Source organism: Topomyia yanbarensis, chromosome 3 (assembly GCF_030247195.1).
Source record: "Topomyia yanbarensis strain Yona2022 chromosome 3, ASM3024719v1, whole genome shotgun sequence".
NCBI lineage: Eukaryota > Metazoa > Arthropoda > Insecta > Diptera > Culicidae > Topomyia > Topomyia yanbarensis.
Window position 1 is genome coordinate 147,406,154 of NC_080672.1, and position 23,455 is coordinate 147,429,608.

Sequence of the window (23,455 nt, forward strand, 5' to 3'; positions counted from 1 at the left end):
CTATTGAGTGAAAAAGTGCCAAAAATGTCATGAAAATCGACCCAAAAATGTTAATAAAAAAATAACTAACCAATAAAAAAATAAAATCCTGCGTACGTAGCTGGGGAAATCAATTTTGAATATGCTGTAAACATTTCAAAGCGATCAAAAATCATTTGTTCGAGTTACATTTCCGGCCAACTCAAGAAAAGTAGTTTCGGAAAAAATGCGGTTAAAGTTTTCAGTACACATTTTAGACTAATAATTAGAAAATCGATTTTTTTTAAATTCTACGGTGGTGTAACCCCTTAATGCACGTTATGTGAAGATTGAAATAAAAATTTTGATGAGTTTGTGAACGCTTTCAAGCGACAGATTTTGCCAGACATTTTTTGTTGAACTGCCAGATTTTTTTTGAAAAATTGTGGCAACCCAGGGCCTATCTTAATTGTATATGTACACCACTTTCACCCCAACGAGTTGTGGTCACTCTGTTTGAATCGTGAAGCAAAGAGTTATGGTTCGTGTCTCTGCAATCACAAACCACGGAAACTGGCAAATGTCGAAACGGGTATAACGTTTACTGGTGTGATTACTTGCATACGATTTTGCATTGAAGATGTGTTAGCGTGATGTGCCTATTTAAAACTTATTCAAAAATCATTTTAACATACTGATAATGCTACCACAATATACAAAAAGATTTTAGAACAATAAAAAATTCAATTAAATGAAAAATCAAAATAAAAAATATTATGGGTTTTGGCCATGAATTCGTTTTTTACTCCTCTGTGTTTCGGTCCAGCCGTTATTTCGATTACCTCGCCCCAAAAATAGAAAATAGGGTAGGTCGTTTTATATATCTCGTGTACTAGTCATTGGCAATAATTAAAAAAGCATATAGACGTTGTACTGTGATAATCCAATTAAGTTAAGTGATGTTAGTTACCACATGCTTGCTGAATAGCGTTTCCCTGGTTTTCTTTTTTTCTTTCACATTTGCCTGTTCGTTTCTAATCTTGCGTGCAACCGCTGTTCAAAGCTTTCGGGTAAGATGTTTTGAAAATTGGTCGCTGGCGTTACTTTTTCATAAAGCTACCTTCAGTACGATTGGAGCGCTTTTTTGTGATTGTGTGAGTGCCAATATATGCCGCTGCGCTGCTCAAACGTCAAAAAGTGGAGGGTAACTGGTCACTGTGTTTATAGCTGCAGTAGCTGAAAGTAGGTTTTTTATTATATATTTCTTACTTAATCTTTAATCTATTAATTTTTTTAACGATTGTAGGTTTTTAAAGTGCGCAAATTCTGCGGAAGATGGGTAATAATAGATCCATTTTTAATGGGTTGTCACTTCTAGTGCGGTTTTCACCCGAAGATTTTTACTGACCTAGGATATGTTGCAAAAACATGAGTATAGGCTGAACCCAGACAGAATTATGAATCAAAGTTATGTTTGACACTACCTACTGAGATGAAAAGAAACAAGTATATACTTCTTCATTTCGTCAGTAACTCGCTGGGATATGAGATTAGAAAAATTCATATAAACTCACACGTTAGTCAACAGTTTTGTTGGTTCAGATGGGTGTAGAATTTCTTTTCCCCGGATAACAGCAAAGAAACCTCCGCCACAGTGGAAGAGAAGAGTGAAGCACACTGCAGCGTCTTCCGGAATTCAGAGAATTCCGGGTTCTTCGTCGCAAGGGAGGTCCCAACAAAGAATTAAATCATTTCTTAATGATCAAAAGTTAAGACCGCTGCAGGAGCAGGCAGAGTAACACCAGAAGAATTCGTTTAAAACAAATAAATCCAGTACCGTAAAAGTTTAAAAATCCGTTGTCTCACCTGACCCGCAGGAATTGAGGCAAAACCCGGAGATCGCCTCCAATAACCTGAGTTTCCGGGTCAAACCCGGAGGGGTGGCAACCCCATTCCGCCAAATTAATGTTTTTTCGCGGAATCTGAGAACGGAAATTTATTTCCTTTTGCCAAAATTGGCGAAACTGAATAAAGTATGCTAAATATGCAAAGCAAGTGATGTTATGTAGCAAAGCTAATGTGATCCGGCTTGGCCGATGCCAAGGAGACGAAGCAGTGCAAAGTCGCTACGGATAAGTTTTAGTCGCATCCGCGTCGGAAGCGCAAGCAAACCTGTAACTCTTTCGTTTGCCCGGTTTACTCAAACATAGGGACTATGTGCAGTACCCAGTACAAAATGTTACTATGTTTTTAATTGCCACAAAGTTCTACTGTATCGATTTTGTGGGCTATTTTTCGGAAAATTTATGACTGAGAGAAACGAAAGCAATGAAATTGAAAGACGGATAGGTATTCTAAAGCGAATCAGTTATAAACTTTGAACGGAATACTAGGACAAAGCAGGCTCATATGGACATGATCGAAAGGAAATGTGAAGAGTCCTTTGACTTCTGCTAAGTAGGAGTTGGACGTTGCACCCAAGTCTACCGCACGGTCTTTGATAGAACATAACTCATCATCATGTCTTTTTTAGCCGGCGTCGGCAGTAAAACATGATTCGCTTTAGAATACCTATCCGTCTTTCAATTTCATTGCTTTCCACGGTGTTACTAAAACCGTTATTAACAAAAAAATGACCCTAAATTTGTCATACGGCATTCGAAAGATACAGTATCCAAGCATCTTCTCAGTGAATCTCAAAATGATCCATCGCGAGATTCGAGAGAAATTGCGATTTGAAGTTTTATGACACGTTTCATAGGGCTACCAGCAAACACCCACGGGTTTGGTGCTATCTCTATAAACAGAAAAATATTTGTCTACTTATTTAGTACATGGTATTCGAAAGATATAGTAATCAAGTATATCCCCTGCAAGTTTGAAAATATTTCATTGACGGAATCGAAATTTATAACGGTTTGGATGTGGTATGCGGTCATAGATGGGTTTTCTACCAGACTTCAAGCGTGAATCCATGTTTGTCCATTGACTATTTCAGTGGCGTAGCCAAGGGGGGGTTTTGGGGGTTAAAACCCCCTCCAAACCAAAATATTTGTATTGAAGAAAAAAAAGTTTGAGGTTGACTAGTTTATTAAATATTCAAATAATAATTTTGGAAGTTTATTATCTGTTCAGTACATTGAGAACCTAATGTTTTAAACGTTATGGGGACTTTTTGTAAATTGTGAGAATGGGATCTTGTAAATAATATTTTAGTGAGATCCTATAGTTGATAAATCATGTAAATATCAAGAAAAATAGCTCAATGAAAACGCCTACATACGAAAAGCAAAGTGGCAGAAGCATGCTCTTACCCGCACCATGCAAGATTTGAAAATTGATTTCCTGAAAAATATACTCGATGGCATTTACATCACCATCGGTAATTAGTTGCAAAAATCCCGCTTAACACCATTTTTATAGATAATACATACTTCTCCCTACATCCTATACTTCGGTAAAATCTCCTCCTTCCAGATATTCAAAAGCACCCAGTGGAGTGCTCTAGCCAATTTCTCTACTCTGTGTTTGAGTAGCTCACATGACAGTTGATCATTGCCAGCGCTTCAACCGTCCTATTTTTTATGAATCCGGTCGACGACAGATTCCGGTAGATCCGGAATCTGTCGTCGACTGCGCGCGTCTCCAAGCTGATTCTTGCAATACTCTTGTCGTCTACTGCTTCGCTATTTAGGTGTTCGTTATAATATACTTCTCAATCGTGAGAATTTCTGCGCATTATTTATAAGGTGTACAGACTATCCTGTGCGATAACCGGTTTATACAATGCTCTGGCCTATCAGGATGTTTATGTCACCGATGACGAGTTTAACATTCCGCCATATCATAGACATGCTCCAGCCGCGCATAAAATGAATATTTCATGGCTTCGTGAGGTCAGTGCAGATTGATAATGCTCTAGTCGAAGAAATGGCCTTTGATCCACACTACACACATCCTTTCGCTGATAGCCTGCCACTTGATCACGCGTTGGCGCGTCTATCAAAGCTCTTCAAATGTTACGGTTTCGAAGTTTCGAGTTTTCAGCTCACCCTTTTCTGCTTGATTGTTAGTAAAGTCTTGTTTTTGGGCCACTCGTTAAACTTGACCTAACCTGTCTCGTAGTACACCACCCAACATAACTGACACCTGCGACAGGTATCTAGTTCTGCCTACGGTAAGGGTTATAGCGCCCATGCCCGCTCACACCATCCCATTTCTCTATTACTGCAGAACATGGTAGTATCTGGTAGTATGGTATTAAATGTCATCAATAGACCCGCCAACATTTTTGAAAAATCTAAAATTTTCGTCAAAGCCCACTCCAAACCAAATTTCTGGCTACGCCACTGGACTATTTAGATTGTTTATACGTGTCGCGGTTTTTAAAAGAAAACCTTACAATTTTATTACATAAATATAATGTACAAAAGGTGTTATTTATATGGTGCACTGAAAAAATATGAAAATAGGGTTGTGTACCAAACGTTAAATATAATGTGTAAATAAAAAAAAATGGATAAAAATTGGAATGTATACTTCAAAAGGCCATATCTCAATGGATTGTTTACCGATTCTAATTATTTTTTCATTATTGAACAGGTAGACGTTTCATCGTTAATTTTCATTAAGAATAATATAAAATAGAGTCATCTACATAATTGATCTCAACTATATGTATAATCATTATTTAGTGAATATTTTTGTATTAAAAATAGCGGCCTATCCATTTTTATATACTAGTTGATTGCAATTTCTGTATAAACATCTGAATGTCAAATTCTCATGATAAGTTCAATTCGACAATAAAACTGACAATAGTTAGAGATATGAGCAGATGAACTTGTACTAATAACATCCCCTTTGACCAGTTTTAATATCTGTCAACCCAACCAGCGAATCACGATTGTACAAAATTTCCAACAAAAACCGTATCATAACATAAATTGATCTGAATCAGCAAATACCTTCATATTTTTTAAATTTATGGTTTTATTTTTCCATGATTTGTAGTTCACGTTCGTTGCATTCAACTAATGTAAAGAAATTGATAGGTCGTCGTTTTGAATATAAAGATATTCACTAAATAGTGGTAATACATATAGTTGAGGATAATTATGTTGTCTATTGTTTGAAGTAGGCAACTCTATTTTATATTCTTCTTAATGAAAATTAACGATAAAACGTCTACTTGTTCAATAATGAAAAAATAATTAGAATCGGTCAACAAACCATTGAGATATGGCCTTTTGAAGTAAACATTCCAACTTTTATCCATTTTTGGCCTTTCTCATATAAAGAAAGGCTATGCAATCACTGTAAAAATCGACTTTTGAACAGAGGCCCGGAGGGCCGAGTGTCATACACCATTCGATTCAGTTCGTCGAGATCGGCAAATGTCTGTGTGTATGTATGTATGTGTGTGTGTGTGTATGTGTGTGTGTCATTTAAACTCACACAATTTTCTCAGAGATGGCTGAACCGATTTTCGCAAACTTAGTTTCATCTGAAAGGTATAACGCTCCCATAAGCTGCTATTGAATTTTTAGTTGATCCGACTTCCGGTTCCGGAGTTACGGGTTGAAGAGTGCGGTCACACAGCAAATACCCATATAAACTGGTACCACCATGATGCTCAAATGATGTAAAACATATTAAAATTGATGTAACATTACTCTAGTTTGCGGGTCTGGATCACTAATGATCAATCAAAGCAGCTTTGACCACATTGGCCACCTATGACGGTTCATGACGCCCCCGGGGAACCCGTCAAGTTCCTAAGCTAATATCACACCCATTCCCCAACGAATTCTCTACCGATTTTTACAAATTTGATTTCAAATGAAAGATACAGTAATACCGTTGACTGCTGCTGAATTTCATTCGGTTCTGACTCGGAGTTACAGGGGTGTTAGTAAGGATACACTGGAATTTCCCATATAAATCGGTACAATCGTAATACCTCAGAGGCTAAAAACTATTGAAATGGTCACCAAATTACTTCTAATCGCAGATCTAGATCACTGATTGCCAATCAAACATTCTTTGAATATATTGTCCACTATCGACGATTCCGGAAGTCCGGAATTCCGGGCATATTCTACAATTAAAGTCACATCGGTTCTTCGGTGATGACTGAACCGATTTTCTCAAACCAGGTCTCAAATGGAAGGCAAAATATGCAGTTGAGTATTGCGTCGCCGCCCTCCCCCCCCCCCCCCCCCGCCTTGCCCTTACACCTCCCTCCTTCATCACTCCCCTCCTCTTGGACCACCATCACGACCGCATTTCCTTCATCCACCCTGTATACCGAAATAAGATGAAGGATTTCTGACGCATTCTCCACTCCCACTCTACCCATTCCCTCCACTTTCAAACCCATTCCACCAACATTTCAAAATATAATCACATGAAGATAACATTTAACTCATGCTGATTAAGCTAATTAAATATTATTCTTTTGCCTTTCTCATATAGAAAGGTTATGCAATTGCTCCAAAAACCGACTTTCTAACCGAGACCCGGAGGGCCGAGTCTCATATAACATTCGACTCAGTTCGCCGAGATCGCAAAATATCTGTGTGTATGTATGTATGTATGTATGTGTGTATGTGCAGATTTGTTAACAAAATGTCCACATCGGTTTCTCGGAAATGGCTGAACGGATTTTTACAAACTAAGATTCAGATGAAAGGTATAATATTCCCATAGGTTGCTATTGAATTTCATTTTCAACCGACATCTTGTTCCGGATTACGAGTTGAAGAGTATGGTTACAAAACAAAATTTGTTGATTCATACGTCTCCCAACCTTTGAACGGAACGGATCGTTATATTTCACAGTGGTGTTCGGTGTGTAAATTTCAGTGATTCAAGGTCATCCTTTTTTCGTTCGTTAGCTGCCATTCTGCTGGTGCCGGCAGTAAATCCAGTACATTGTTTTCGCTGGTGCGGAACAATCGACGTTGTTTGCAGATAAGTTTTGCTTTATTTTTTTTCCTCGTTTGCTTTCTTTCCTTTTCCCTACTTTTACTCTACCTTGTAATCAAATAATAAGACACATTCCCGTTTATATAACGCTCTGCCCTCGTGCTTAAATGGCCGAGGGCGAAATACCATCTGATGTAATCATGGAAGTCCCTGATCCCCCTAATACTCGCATTGCTCCCCGTATAAAGCAGTACCCAGAAGGTTCCTCTGGGCCATGGGTGGTATATTTTCGGACCGGAGAGAAACCGGTTAATATATTAAAACTTTCTCGAGATTTGACTGCTAATTACCCGGCCGTAACTCAGATAACACGTGTTCGGGCAAACAAGATACGTGTTCTAGTGAGTGATCTCGGCCAGGCAAACGCGATTGCTTACTGTGAGCGCTTTACGCGGGAATTTAAAGCGTACGTGCCTTGTGTGGCCTGTGAAATCGATGGGGTAGTGTCCGAACCGGGCCTGAAATGCGAAGAACTGTTGGAGCACGGGGTTGGCTGCTTTAAGGACCCCTCACTTGAACAGATTAAGATCTTGGAATGCAAACAATTGTATACCGCAAACACCGAGGGAGGTAAGACTACCTACTCTCTATCAGGCTCGATTCGGGTGACATTCGCCGGGTCCTCTCTTCCCAACTACATCCTCCTTGACAAGGTTCGCCTACCAGTTCGCCTGTTCGTACCGCGGGTCATGAACTGCAGCAATTGCAAGCAGTTGGGCCACACAGCCACATATTGTGGAAATAAGAAACGATGCGGCAAATGCGAAGGAGAGCATGAGGATGACTCTTGCGACAAAGAAACTGAAAAGTGTATTTGCTGCGGGGGCCCTTCACATGCTCTTAAATCATGTCCTGCGTACAAGCAGCGCGGGGATAAAATTAAGCGCTCCCTTAAGGAACGCTCAAGGCGTTCTTATGCAGAAATGCTAAAGAATGCTTCGCCATCTGTCCTGTCCGAAAATCCCTATGCTGGTTTGGCTAACGTTGAGCAAGAATCTGACGACCCACGAGAGGGAACATCTTTGGTTAACCCAGGGGAATCCAGGAAGAGGAGAAATCCAGCCTCCCTTACATTGCCTCGTAAGGGTGCCAAGGTGTCGTCCACTCAGAGTGCGCCATCTACAACCAATAAATCCAACGGAAGTAATGCACAAAAGCCGAAGCAATTTGCTCCAGGACTTGGAAATATTAATTCTAACAAGGAGTACCCACCACTTCCAGGGACATCCAAAACCCCAAGTGTCCCCTTTTTTCAAACAGATACTCAGTCCAGTAGCGGACTAATGAAATTTTCTGACATAGTGGACTTAATTTTCACAGCTTTCAATGTTACTGATCCTCTTAAAAGCCTTCTGATACGTTTTCTCCCTATAGTGCAAACATTTTTGAAGCAGTTGACTACTAAATGGCCCCTCCTTGCAGCGATCGTATCTTTCGATGGCTAAGTCATCGAACGAGGTCACCGATTCGATCACTGTTCTACCGTGAAACAGCAGAAGTATCCTCCCGAAAATCGATTCCTTTAAATCTTTACTAAATAGTTTAAAATGTGATGCTTTCGCATTATGTGAAACTTGGTTAACTTCCGATATAAATCTCAACTTCCACGACTTTAATATAATTCGTCTGGATCGAGAAAACCCCTATGGAGGAGTACTTTTGGGGATCAAAAAGTGCTATTCTTTCAACCGAATTAACCTTTTTATTCTTTCAACCGAATCAACCTTCGACACCAGGCATTGAAATTGTCGCTTGTCAAGTTTTAATCAAAGGTAAAGACCTTTGCATTGCTTCCATCTACATTCCTCCTAGAGCCTCGGTAGGGCACCGAACGCTTTGTAATATCACGGAATCCTTACCGGCACCGCGGCTAGTTCTGGGAGACTTTAACTCGCACGGTACGGTATGGGGCTGTCTTCATGATGATAATAGATCAACATCAATCCAAGATCTTTGCGATAATTTCAACATGACCATCTTAAACACAGGAGAAATGACGCGGATTCCTACACCACCAGCACGCGCAAGCGCGTTGGATTTGTCGCTTTGCTCGACATCGCTACAGTTAGATTGCATGTGGAAGGTGATCCCTTATCCCCACGGTAGCGATCATTTGCCTATCGTGATTTCAATTGCTAACGGTTCAAGACCATCGGAAACAATCAATGTCTCATATGACCTCACACGGAACATTGATTGGAAGAGTTACGCGACCGCGATATCCGTTAAAATCGAATCCACTCAAGAACTTCCTCCGGAGGAAGAGTACAGGTTTTTGGCTGGCTTGATTCTCGACAGTGCGAATCAAGCTCAGACTAAACCAGTACCCAGCGCGAATACCCATGGACGGTCTCCCACCCTGTGGTGGGATAAAGAGTGCTCAGAGCTGTACGCGGAAAAGTCCACTGCATATAAGGCCTTCCGGGAAGACGGGTTACCCGCTAGCTATCAACAGTACGCGTCGTTAGAAAGGCGAATGAAGATTCTAATGAAAGCCAAAAAACGCAGTTATTGGCGCTGGTTCGTCGACGGGTTAACGAGAGAAACAGCGATGAGCACTCTTTGGGGTACGGCTCGACGTATGCGTAACCGTAATAGTACCAACGAGAACGTGGAATATTCAAACCGTTGGATATTCGCTTTCACCTAGAAGATCTGTCCGGACTCTGTCCCGGTACAGAAAACGTGCCGCGCCGCGTCTCCTCACGATACCGCGAACGAAACACCGTTTTCGATGGTGGAGTTCTCACTTGCTCTCTTATCGTGCAACAATAACGCCCCAGGGTTAGACAGAATCAAATTCAACTTGCTGAAGAATCTGCCTGACACTGCAAAAAGGCGCTTGTTGAATTTATTTAACAAGTTTCTTCAGGGTAACATTGTCCCTTATGAATGGAGGCAAGTGAAGGTCATCGCCATCCAAAAACCAGGAAAACCAGCCTCCGACCACAACTCGTATCGGCCGATTGCAATGCTGTCCTGTATTCGGAAGTTATTCGAGAAAATGATCTTGTTTCGCCTCGACAATTGGGTTGAAGCAAATGGCTTACTGTCAGATACACAATTTGGCTTCCGCAAAGGCAAAGGGACGAACGATTGCCTTGCGTTGCTTTCTACAGAAATCCAAATGGCCTATGCTAACAAAGAGCAGATGGCATCAGTCTTCTTGGATATTAAGGGGGCTTTTGACTCAGTTTCTATCAACATTCTGTCAGAGAAGCTGCACCAGCATGGTCTTTCGCCAATTTTAAATAACTTTTTGCTAAACCTGTTGTCTGAAAAGCACATGCACTTTTCGCATGGCGATTTAACAACATCGCGATTTAGCTACATGGGTCTTCCCCAGGGCTCATGTCTAAGTCCCCTGCTCTACAATTTCTACGTGAATGACATTGACGATTGTCTTGCCAATTCATGCACGCTAAGGCAACTTGCAGACGACGGGGTGGTCTCTGTTACAGGGCCCAAAGCTGCCGACTTGCAAGGACCATTACAAAATACCTTGGACAATTTGTCTGCTTGGGCTCTTCAGCTGGGTATTGAGTTCTCCACGGAGAAAACTGAGTTGGTTGTTTTTTCTAGGAAGCGTGAGCCGGCGCAACTCCAGCTTTTATTAATGGGTGCAACGATCAACCAGGTTTTCACATTTAAATATCTCGGGGTCTGGTTCGACTCTAAAGGTACCTGGGGATGTCACATTAGGTATCTGAAACAGAAATGCCAACAAAGGATCAATTTTCTCCGAACAATAACTGGAACATGGTGGGGTGCTCACCCAGGAGACCTGATCAGGTTGTACCAAACAACGATATTGTCGGTGATGGAGTACGGGTGTTTCTGTTTCCGCTCCGCTGCGAACATACACTTCATCAAACTGGAGAGAATCCAGTATCGTTGCTTGCGCATTGCCTTGGGTTGCATGCACTCGACCCACACGATGAGTCTCGAAGTGCTGGCGGGCGTTCTTCCGCTAAAAAATCGATTTTGGTAACTCTCATATCGATTGCTCATCCGATGCAACATTCTGAACCCGTTGGTGATTGAAAACTTCGAGAGGCTCGTCGAGCTTAATTCTCAAACCCGATTTATGGCCTTGTACTTCGACTACATGGCACAGAGCATTAATCCTTCTTCGTACAATCCCAACCGTGTCCGTTTCCTAGATACTTCTGATTCTACTGTATTCTTTGACACATCCATGAAGGAAGAGATTCGTGGAATCCCGGACCATATACGCCCGCAGGTGATCCCCAATATATTTTATAATAAATTCCGAGAAGTCGACTGCGACAAAATGTTTTACACTGACGGATCAAATCTCGATGGGTCCACTGGCTTCGGTATCTTCAACAATACTATCACCGCTTCATTCAAGCTCAATGATCCCGCTTCAGTTTACGTCGCAGAGTTAGCTGCAATTCAGTACACCCTTGGGATCATCGACACTCTGCCCACAGATCACTACTTCATCGTTTCGGACAGCCTGAGCTCTATCGAGGCTTTTCGTGCGGTGAAGCCTAAAAAGCAATTCCCGTATTTTCTGGGGAAGATACAGGAGTCCTTGTGTACGTTATCTGAAAAATCTTACCAGATTACCTTTGTTTGGGTCCCCTCTCATTGTTCTATCCCGGGCAATGAAAAGGCCGACTCATTAGCAAAGGCGGGCGCATTAAATGGTGACATATACGAAAGACCAATCTGCTTCAACGAATTTTTTAGTATTTGTCGTCAGAGGACGCTCAACAGTTGGCAAACCTCGTGGAGCAACGGGGAACTTGGACGATGGCTACATTCGATTATCCCAAAGGTATCAACGAAGCCTTGGTTCGGGGGGATGGATGTGGGTCGGGATTGTCGCGTAATGTCCCGACTTATGTCCAATCACTACACCATGGATGCGCATTTGCGGCGTATTGGGCTTGCGGAGAGTAGTCTGTGCGCTTGTGACGAGGGCTATCACGACATCGAACACGTTGTCTGGGTATGCGCCGGGTATTGTGACGCCAGGTCTCAGTTAAAGGAATCCCTTCGGGCCCGAGGTAGACCACCCAATGTACCAGTCCGAGATATGCTGGCAACTCGTGATTTCCCCTATATGTCCCTTATTTATACCTTCATAAAAACGATAAATATCCCAATTTAGCCCCTCTCTTTTATTTCTCGTTTTTAGAGTTTCCTCCTGCCTTGTGGAACCGATCAGCTCCAGTGTGCCACTATGTAACCGCCGTCGCCCTTACCACTACGCCTGCATAGAAGGAAACTGAAGCGAGAGCGACTCGAGGTCCGATGACTTTTGAAGGATTCCCCGCGGGTCCGAAGAATACCATCTGCCAATCCGGTACTCGACGACTTACTAGACTGAGGCGCAAATTTATTTCGCTGATCCCCCTCCCCCCCCCCCCCCCCCTTCGAGCGAAAGTTGCAAGTTTTGCTCTTCTTTCCCTGTCTCTCCCCTGTCCTTGATACAACTGCTGCTACACTGATGCGGAAATAAGCCACCCTCTGAATATCTTGACCAAGCATAAGTTTTAGTTAAAAAATTCAAATTAGTATTCTGTATTCCTAGTTTTAAGATAGCTATAATTTTTACTCTTTATTGAAACTCTTGTCCTCCATTTTGTAAATAGAATTGAATCCCTAGTTTTAAAATTTCTGTGAAACTTCTCATAAATATTTGTTCCTCCTTTTGTGTACTAAACTATATTGTTAGTTTTAAGATAACCGTAAAATATTTCGTAAAATACTATTACTCCCTCTCTTGTATATCAAAGTGAATCCCTTGTTTTAAATTTTTTCATAAAAAAATCTTTTGGCCCTCTCTTGTATATTGAATCTTATTTCTAGTCTTAAGATAGCTGTAAACTTTTTTTTTCCTTTGTAAAAAAAATATTTCAACATTGTAACCTCCTAGTTTTAAGATATCCAAAATGTAAAAACATAAGCATTTGGCACCGCCAAGCTAACGCATTTGTGCCTATCAAATAAACGAAATGAATAAAAAAAAATTGTTGATTTGTCCACATCGGTTTCTCGGAATTTTATGAACCGATGTGGCAAACTTGATTTTAAATGAAAGGTCCATCAGCTGCTGTTGAATTTTGTGTGGATCCGAGTTCTGGTTCATGAATTACAGGGTGATACGTACGATCACGCAGCAAATCCCGATTCTAACGAATTCTGCGATGAATGTAAAAAGGTGAATTTTTTTTCCAAAATGTGAACACAACTGTTGAATTTGTAGATCTAGGTCACCAACAGTCATTCAAAGTGTTTTTGGCCACCATCGACGGATCCGGAAGCATCCAAATTCAGAATAACGGTTATATTGGTTTCTCGAAAATGGCAGAACCGATTTGATCAACTTAGTCTCAAATGAAAGGTGTTGCGTCCCCGGAAACTGATATTAAATTCCATCTTCGTCCGACTTCCGGCTCCGGAGTTACGGGTTGTGGAGTGCGATCACATAGAAAACTCCGATTCAAACCGATACCGCGATGAATGCAAAAAGGTGCTCTTATATATACTTACCAAGTGTAATAAGAATGAAAGACATTTCCATAATGTTATATTGTACGAACCAGCTATTAAATCATAGTTTGGAGAAATGAGAAAGGCACAATTGCACCTTTAGTTGGATTAAAACAGGTTTTTTTTTTTTTAATTTTCACATTATATTTAACGTTTGGTAGACAACACTATTTTCATATTTTTTCAGTGAACTATATAAATAACACCTTTTGTACATTATATTTATGTAATTAAATGGTAAGGTTTTCCTTTTAAAACCGCGACACGTACAAACGATCTAAATAGTCAATGGACAAACATGGATTCACGCTTGAAGTCTGGTAGAAAACCCATCTATGACCGCATACCACATCCAAACCGTTATAAATTTCGATTCCGTCAATGAAATATTTTCAAACTTGCAGGGGATATACTTGATTACTATATCTTTCGAATACCATGTACTAAATAAGTAGACAAATATTTTTTTGTTTATAGAGATAGGACCAAACCCGTGGGTGTTTGCTGGTAGCCTCATGAAACGTGTCATAAAACTTCAAATCGCAATTTCTCTCGAAGCCCTCGATGGATCATTTTGAAATTCACTGAGAAGGTGCTTGGATACTGTATCTTTCGAATGCCGTATGACAAATTTATGGTCATTTTTTGTTAATAACGGTTTTAGTAACACCGTGTTTCGTTTCTTTCAGTCGTAAATTTTCCGAAAATAGCCAACAAAATCGATACAACAGAACGAAATAGCGAATTGGCATATACACATCTGGCTGTAAGACTGTACAAGTCAGTTGAATAAGTAAATACAAATGCAAATATTTTACATAATAAATAATTGAACTGCAGTAACTTAGCATTCACAATACGCACTGTGATTGTGATTAATCATAATCTCACATTTAAAGTTAATAACAAAATGCTATAACCGATCAGTAGACTTAAAACTAGCCATAGCCCCTATGTTGGAGTAAATCTGGCAAACGAGTGGATCACAGCTTTGTTTATATCTCAGATGGCAGGTTTGACTGCAACTCGGCCGGCGGATCTTTAGCAGCTTTGCTCTGTTTCGGCTATGCGGCAAAGCCGCATTATATCAGCTTTACTGCATAACATTTCTTGGCAGAGCTCTATGTCGCTGTTACTTTTTAAGTTCAACTTCTTTTGGTCAGACCAACTTCGGTAAAAAAAGGTGGGGGGGGGGGGGGGGGGTAACGTCAGAGGTATCCGGAGTGAGATAGATTTTTCGGAAAAATAATCAACATTCAATTAAATTATTGCTGATCCTGAAAAGGGACGTTTATATTCGCTTTGGCGAATGATGCGTTGGATTCGATGGTTGTTGGATGCTGCTGACTTGTCCTCCCTACTTCCAGATTGTCCTGTTGCGTATGGGTGCGATACTAACATGATTGGTGTAACTGTAGCATCATAATCCGTTTATGATTTCATTATGCATTGCATATTGAAAATGTTAAACTTCTAGATAAATTAATGAAATTAATGGCCTATGATGTTGAAGCCCCCCTTCCCCTCACTATGCCCTATTGCTCATCTATCTAGGCTCATGAAATTGAGCTAAGGCTTTTGAATAATTCATAAAAAAAAACCAATGTGTTGAATCTAAAATATATGATGTTATTTTGGTATGCTGTATGATGAATTTCGCGCCAAATCGTATTCAGAGTTGGCAGCACCCTCTCAGATTCTAATGAATCTTTCTATACATGAAGACTTTGTCACAAAAATCCACTTTGCATATTTTGTTTTTCCAAAAATGATCTAGACTGTCTTTAGAAAAGGGCCAAACTTTTTTTACCATTTTTTTTTTCAAATGGCCATAGTCTAAAAATGACAAATCCTACAAAAAAAATGTTGTAAGAGTGGTTTTCACTAAATTAGTCAAATTTTCGAATAAAAATATTGAAAAAATTCTCCATTAACTCTTACACTGAAAAAATCGATTTGGATGAAATTTTGTTTCAAGATAGATAATTATCTTCCCTACCAACCGTCAAAAATTCAAGTTAAGCACTTTTAAGGAAACATTTTTTTTTGAAAAAAACTTCCTTGTCCAAACTGAATTTATTTCTTCAGTGTATTTTTATCGAAACCAATGAAAGTCATAATCATCTTAGAATCCAATGAAACTCAGTTTGTGAGAAGAATTGTCTAATTTAGCAACTATGCTTATTTTTATTAATTATTATTTATTATTTTATTATTATTATTACTTTTTAATTTTTCATGAAATCTAAATTTTTTAATACTTTATCTGAAAGTACAACTCCTTGACAATGTTTTCCCAAATTTTTATAAAGATCCGAGAAATAGATAAAAAGTTACAGCGCTTCGTCTACCAAGAGCAGTGGCAATTTAAAATTTTAAACTCGATTATCTCGAAATATCGTCTTACTAAAAATGGTTTTTTCCGTGGTCACGATTGCCGAAAAACTACTCAATCAATATTATTAATTTTTTTTCAATTGATCGTAATTAATTTTTCTCGTACTTTAACGATTCATTTTTTATTCATAAATTTTTGTTTCATGGATAAGATTTTCTAATACAATTTTTAGAGCTTAAAAAGCAGCGATTTTTTACTAAAAACATTCTCGAACGCAGCAAAAAAAAATTATTTATTCAACTAATCGTTAATACTCACGTTGTCGAGCAATACTCATATACTAATGGAATTTTTCGAGTTTTGGGAGTGTTTCGGGGAAAAAGCCATAACTCCGCCAATTGTCAATTTATTTTTATGAACTTATGTTTGTTTCTTTTACTGAAAAATGTACTACCAAAATATTATAAGCTTGATGTAATAAAATCATTGCTTTATTCCTTTACGTAAATTCAAACTTTCTTGACATTTTTATAACTAAAGGGTATATAACCCCTTAATCAAAAATCCCATTGAAAAAAGTTTATGTCGTTATACAAATATTCCATTATTACCTACTTTTTTATTTTCATTTTTAGTGTTGAGGAAGAATCAGAGAAAGAAATAACCACCACAACATTATGAATTGAATTTTACATAATTGTTATTTATTTTTATATATTGAATTTGTCTTAAAACTATCTTCATGCATGCTATTTTGCATTATTTCCATACAAGGAAAATATTTTTGATTCATCTTCTGAATTAGAATACCATTTCGTCTCTACTTTGCCCCCGGGAATAGACACAAAACTGTGGATTTTTTGAGTTCCAGATATTGTTTTGACGTTATTATACAGTTCTTAGAGTTCTTCTGACATTTTCTTGTACTGTTCAGTGAATATGTAGCAGAAATTAATTTTATGATATTTTTATCAGTTTGTTCAACTGCCCAGTTATAAAGCTCTCGGGGACTTGTTATGGTGTTTCCATAGTCGCGAGCAAGACTAGCTTTTTTGCCATTCGCTTGAGAGCATCACAGGGTCCTTTTCCATGGGACGCTGCAACAAAATGCTATTCTGCGCTTAACTCATAATTTGACTGGAATCTACACAAGCTTGCAAAGTTTTTCTTATTTTTGCATTGTGCTGCTGCTCCATCAGACATAAAATAAATTTTAGAAAAGTTTGTCAATTGATTCATAAAATTTATCAGTTTTGAGAGGAACAAATGAGCTGCAGTCTTCCAGTCTTATAGTCTTCCAATCTTCCAATCTTCCAGTCTTCCAGTCTTTCAGTCTTCATTCAAGTTTGTTATGAATATATACCAGATTCGTCACTGATACTTTTTGCATGTATCAGGCAACTAACAGCAGGGAAAATGGATTCTGAGATGTTTATGGCTTTCATTGGTTTAGTTTTCGATAAAAATATACTGAAAAAAATTCACTTTGAACAAGGAAAAGTTTTTTTCAAATATTTTTTTTTTTTTCTTGAAAGTGCCCAGCTTGAATTTTTTGACGGGAGGTGGGAACATAATTACCTATCGTGCAACAAAATTTTATTCAAATCAAAAATGTTTTTTTTGGAAATCGACTTTAAATTTTTAAAATCGATTTTTTTCAGTGTAGGAGTCAATGAAGAATTTTTTCAATATTTTTATTCAAAAATTTGACTACTTTTGTGAAAATCACTCCTGTAACATTTTTTGTAGGATTTTTCATTTTTAGACTATGGCCATTTGAAAAAAATTGGTAAACAAAAGTTTGACCCTTTTCAAAAGGCAGTCTAGATCATTTTTGGAAAAACAAAGTATGCAACGTGGCTTTTTGTGACAAAATTCTCATATACAGAAAGTTTCGTTAAAATCTGACAGGGTGCTGCCAGCATTTGTTCGAGTTGGCGCGAAATTCGTCGCATGAAATATCATTGGTACACCCGCAGTGTTGGCAAAAAAATGATTTTTGGCATTTAATTCGATCTATCGACCTTTGAATAGCTATAACTTGTTTTAAAGACATTCTAAAGCCATACATCCTTCGGCAAAGTTGTTCAGCATATCCTGGACTACACTTCTATTTAATTGTTGGTATGCTGCAGGAAGAATTGTAATCTGTACAATCGAAAATACAAAAAATAGATTTTCCCATGCTAATTTCCATACAAACTTCATACGCAGTGCGCTACGCCGGGTGAAAACCAATCGACCCCGAATTTTGCACAGGTATTTGGGACCCCAAACAGCACCTAAAAAGTACTGTGCTCGGTTGATGTGGTTATGATTTGTGGGAATGTGTTCGGTTGTCGGCACACTTTTGTTTTTGGCTCACAAAATTACTCCAATTGCACAATATATGGGAATACGCATACCAATGGAAAGCCAGAGGCCTTAGCTAATAACTGATGAAAGAATTTAATTTATTCTGTCGAACTGAAAACATTTATTAACAATTTAGTATAATGGTAATTTTATATCATTTTGAAAAATGTGGTCGGTTGTCGGCACCCTAAGAACTTTTACTAAAAATTGCAAAATATGTATGAGTATCATCAAGATTCAAAGAGAAAAGGATATTTATTCATTTCAACAACCATCAAAAGCAATTTGGACATCATTCTTCTTCAGAAACACAATATGTGTGTGCGAAAAATTGGTGCGAATATTACGCACTGCTAACGAAGTGACGAATCGCCTTTACTGCAATTGATTGACTTTCAGGCAGTCCATTTTTTCCCAAAGCTTCAGAAAAATCAGATAGAAGTTCACGCAGGCACCTGGCCAAAGAGGGAGAGGGGTTACAGGGTAACCGCCCTCCCCCACCAAAATTTTCTGGTCATGACAATCTCATATATACAGTGCTACCTAGCGGTGAACAGACGATGAGGTGGGCATTCTTCATGTAAATGTAAAACGCCAAATCGGAAGTCGCCGTCCTGGTTTTCAGAATGGTGCCTATGATCGATCTGTGGTTTCTATTCGTAAAGCTTGTTTCAAAAATGCCCATATTCATAAGGTTATTGAGAACCCAGTATTTTACACAAAAACGGAGTGCCGGTAACCGACCATGCTTGGGTGCCGACAACCGAATTTAGTAACCTTTTCGAAAACTGGGCATAAAAAATTTTCACGAGCATTTCGGTGCCATTCAATGTTGAATCACAAAATAGAATAAATTCACATCGTAAATATTCAATGCGCGTACTTTTTCGATCGATTTACTTCTTTCTATAACATTAAGCAAATAATCAAAAAAACTTTGAAGTAGAGTTTCACTTGTTCAAAAAATATATTGGTTGTAGAACAAAAGCGGTGCCGGCAACCGACCACTTTCCCCTACGTTTCTCCATATAACAATGCCTCACCCTATTATGTACGTCCAGTTACAGCACGGAGTGCGTCCAGTACCACATTAGATTTTCGTTTTTTTAAATTGTTCGATTTTTTGGTAAATCATATATCGGTTGAATAGCTGAGACCTTTTAGAAGGCATTTCAGATAAAAATGTCGTCGTGCGGCTCTCTCCCCCACAATTGGAGTAAATAAATGCCGCATCAAAATTGCAGGTGATATACCGCACTCGATGGCAGATGATGCTTAGCTAAAATATATTTTTTCACCTCGGAATATCATTAAATGATCATTTGCGACAGGTATAGGTTCTTAATAAGATATATCCTCAAACCAACGGGCTCAACATAGTGACATATAGGATTTTGAGTGCATTTATGTATACATTTAAACATTATTAGTATTAGTTACTGCGGTTTATTCTTTGAAGTTACTAATCTCTCCCGCAATGACCTTTTTATTAAATGGTCGTGAAAATTTGACGATTTTTTCATGGTAAAAACCATTCTACAGTATTTTAGAAACTTGTCGCAATAATAAAATGATTTCATCAAATATTGAATGGTTCACTTTGAGGCAGGATCGATGTTTAGAAATGTGCGGCATATCTCCCCAAACTATAATTCCGAGTCCAACGATATTTTGATCATAAAAATTGGTCGAAAAATAAAAATTTCGGTTTTTGCTATCTAGCTGATTTTCCTAGTTTTTTAGCTTTAAAAGAGAAATCTCTACAATAGAAATTTTGAAAAAAGGTTCCCTTAAAGAAACTAGAGCAAAATAATTATTCTTATTTTCGCATATTTAAAATGAGAAAAATACGCTCAAGAAAGGATTTACTCAAATTTTCTACTAGAACCCACCAACACCAAAACAAAACCGAGGAAAGAAAAAATCGGGGTCTTATAAAATCGGATCTACTCTGTATTTTATCAGAAACCAGAAAGTGTCTAATTTAAATACTGCAGCCAATATGCTCTTATTCCTGATTTCACAGACTGTTCGAGCGCAATCTGCTAGAACTTGGCCTAAAGCACACTTTAGATTAAGAAAAAGAATTTTTTTAAAATCCACAGTGATGTAACTCCTTAAGGTTCAAGTTACCTTTTTTAAGCATGTGTTAGAATTGAACGCTTGGTAGTGTGCGTAGGAAAATTTGTGTTCAGCTTTCCCACCGGATTATCCATTTAAACCTTTTTAAAACTCTAAAAGAAGAATATCAGTCGATTTATTAGATCATCACGATTCAATTCATGCAAAATACCAGCTGGAAAAACCATCGGCTTAGCTAAATGGTGCTTTTGAAAAAGTGGCTGTGGTTTTTTCATTGCGCAGTTGTGTTGCGTACCCCAGCTCGGTGTGGTAGTGTGATAAAAAATCACAGCCACTTTTTCAAAAGCACCATCCAGCTAAGCCGATGGTTTTTCCAGCAGGTATTTTGCATGAATTGAATCGTGATGACCTAATAAATCGACTGATATTCTTCTTTTAGAGTTTTGAAAAGGTTTAAATGGATAATCTGGTGGCAAAGCTGAACACAATTTTTCTTACGCATACTACCAAGCCTTGAGGTAACTTGAGCCTTAAAACGAAAAGTTTAAGCAGCTCTCTTACGAACTTTTTGCTTCTTGTGAATGCACTTATTAGCACTAGAATTTTATTTTATTCACATAGTTTCTTTCTGCTTCATTTTGGGACTCTTCAACAGAAAACCGATGGATAATCCTCAGAGACTGATACAAAAACTTCCTTGTCACCATCAAAAACTCTGGTGGCCTCGAAATCCGTTGAACCGACTCGTCTCGGGGTGTTCACACTGGAGCAGCGGAAGTTTGCAGTAACAGACGAGTATCAATAAAGTGACGCAACCAAGTAGTTTGGATGAGTTGTCGGAAACTCTTAAGAAATCGCCGATGAATCTGGTATTTAAAACCTTGGCTCATTGAGATAATTTTTCTCATTTATATTAATCTATTTTTAGATCCACATGAAATGTGAAATTACTACAAGCCCGTTACTTTCTGCTACAACAATGAAGACCCGTTTTTATCAGCCCCTTGGTGAATTTTAGTTTGATAAAACAGGTACATTGACACAATCCGGACATACATTTTTCTTTCTTTTTAATGAAACAAAAGCCTATTTCGGATCTCTAAGATAAGAAAAATGAGTTTAAGAAAGGATTTACTCGAAATCAACTTGGTTCGTCTGCTAGAGCCCATATAACTACCAACTGTCACTTTTCATATCAGGCTGACAAAAACGGGTCAAAAAGCTGTTAAAATCGGGGATAGACAAATTCGGGTCTTCACTGTATTCGAAAAGATTGTCGTAAAACTTATACCGCTTTTGACGCCGAAGAGCTTGGGGTACCTTAACAAAGACGCCGAATTCAATACGAGCGCACGAGAACAAACAATGTGCAACAGTCGGTGACTAATCCTCAAAGACCGATTTAACTTCCACATCACCATCGAAAACCCCAGTGACCCAGATATTCGTGCAACCGACTCGCATGAACAAAAACTACAAGGGACAGCCCTATGGGGTTGCACGAACTGTAGACGTAGGATAGGGCATTGCAAAAAAATTTTTTTTTGAATTCTCAAAGACCCCTCTTATATTGTGACAAATATCAAAGTAAGCTCAAATGCCAAATTTCACATCATTTGGACAATTTTAGACCCCCGCCCACTTCGCTTGAAGTTTTTTGAAATTGGTAGTATGAGAAAATATGGAGGAAAAATACATTAAATGATATAACTTTTGAAGTAGCAATCAGAAAATTACAATTTACAATACCTCTTTTGAAAGGAAATAAACTTAGTATTTTAAGTTTCTAGGAAAATACTGGGTCATTTTGGCCCCAAAATCCCATAATCTTAATGATTTTTCTGCTCCGTGATGCAAATCATACATATTTTGTAGTTTTTCTAATGTGAAAAAATCTCAAAAATCGATCGGAGCCTTTTTGACCTTTGTCCAAATACGATAAGTTGGGGTTAAATGGCCTTTTGTCATTCATATTAAACTTCATAATTTTCTCGTGCATATATCTCTATTATTCTTCACTCAATTTTCATAAACTATACCTTGTTGAACGTAGAAAATCCTTAAGATTATAACAAAAATAGATTCGTTACCGGTAAAATTCAGGAACATCAAATTATCTGACATATAGTGTCGATTTCACATTCTCATAAATATTAACTCAATTTAACAACAAAATTCTTATTTGATTTACTACTTTTAGTGTAAAATATGCTTAGGGATCACATGAGAAAACTTTCATTCCTGGAAAAATAGGGGAAGTTGAGGTATTAGGACAAATAATGAAAAAATAAGATTTGTAGAGTAAATATAAAAAAGTTTGATGTTTCTGAATTTTAGCTCTAACGTTTTTATTTTTGTTTTATTCCTCAGAATTTTACACGTTCAACAAGTTACATTTTATGAAAATTGATTGAAGAATAATAGAGATATATGTATGAGAAAATGATAAAATTTAATATGAATGACGAAAAGCCATTTAACCGCAACTTCTCGTTTTCGGACTAAGGTCAAAAGGGTTCCGTTTGATTTCTGAGATTTTTTCACATTAGAAAAATTACAAAACATGTATGATTTGCGTCACGGAGCAGAAAAATCATTAAAAATATGGGATTTTGGGGCCAAAATGACCCAGTTCCCCATTTTCCCATATTTTCCTAGAAAGAAGAATATCTCCATTCAAATACTAAGATTATTTCCTTTCAAACGAGGTACAAATTGTAATTTTCTGATTGCTAGTTCAAAAGTTATAGCATTTAATGTATTTTACCTCTATATTTTCCCATACTACCAATTTCACAAAATTTCAAGCGAAGTGGGCGGGGGTCTAAAATTGTCCAAATGATGCGAAATTTGGCATCTGAGCTTACTTTGACATTTGTCACAATATAAGAGGGGGGCCTTTGAGAATTCAAAAAAAAATTTTTTTTGCAATGCCCTAACGTAGGACTAAAATATGTAATGTGAAATATTTCCTTATTTAATACATTTTGATTAATAATGAATAAAATATATTTCATTCATACAGTTCATGTATAATTAATCAATATCGAATGTTACTTATTGAACCAAACCGTTTCAGGTAATTTTATTTGTAGTAGGTGTTCGAATCCGATTAAACTTATTTGCGATGATCTGAAGGAAGAAGTCAGAAATTTGCAATCGAAAACCGAACTAATAACTGAAACTATTGTAAATCTTTATGGG

The 23,455-nt window shown here is 38.1% G+C and overlaps 1 long non-coding RNA gene across 1 annotated transcript; it reads left to right on the forward strand.

Moving 5' to 3' along the window:
* Positions 1-1,154: 1,154 nt before the first annotated feature.
* On the forward strand, positions 1,155-23,275 carry LOC131692311 (uncharacterized). The gene is made up of 4 exons (XR_009305956.1): positions 1,155-1,200; positions 1,265-1,297; positions 20,907-21,120; positions 21,180-23,275. It is a non-coding gene; the product is annotated as an uncharacterized LOC131692311 (long non-coding RNA).
* The last annotated feature ends 180 nt before the right edge of the window (positions 23,276-23,455 follow it).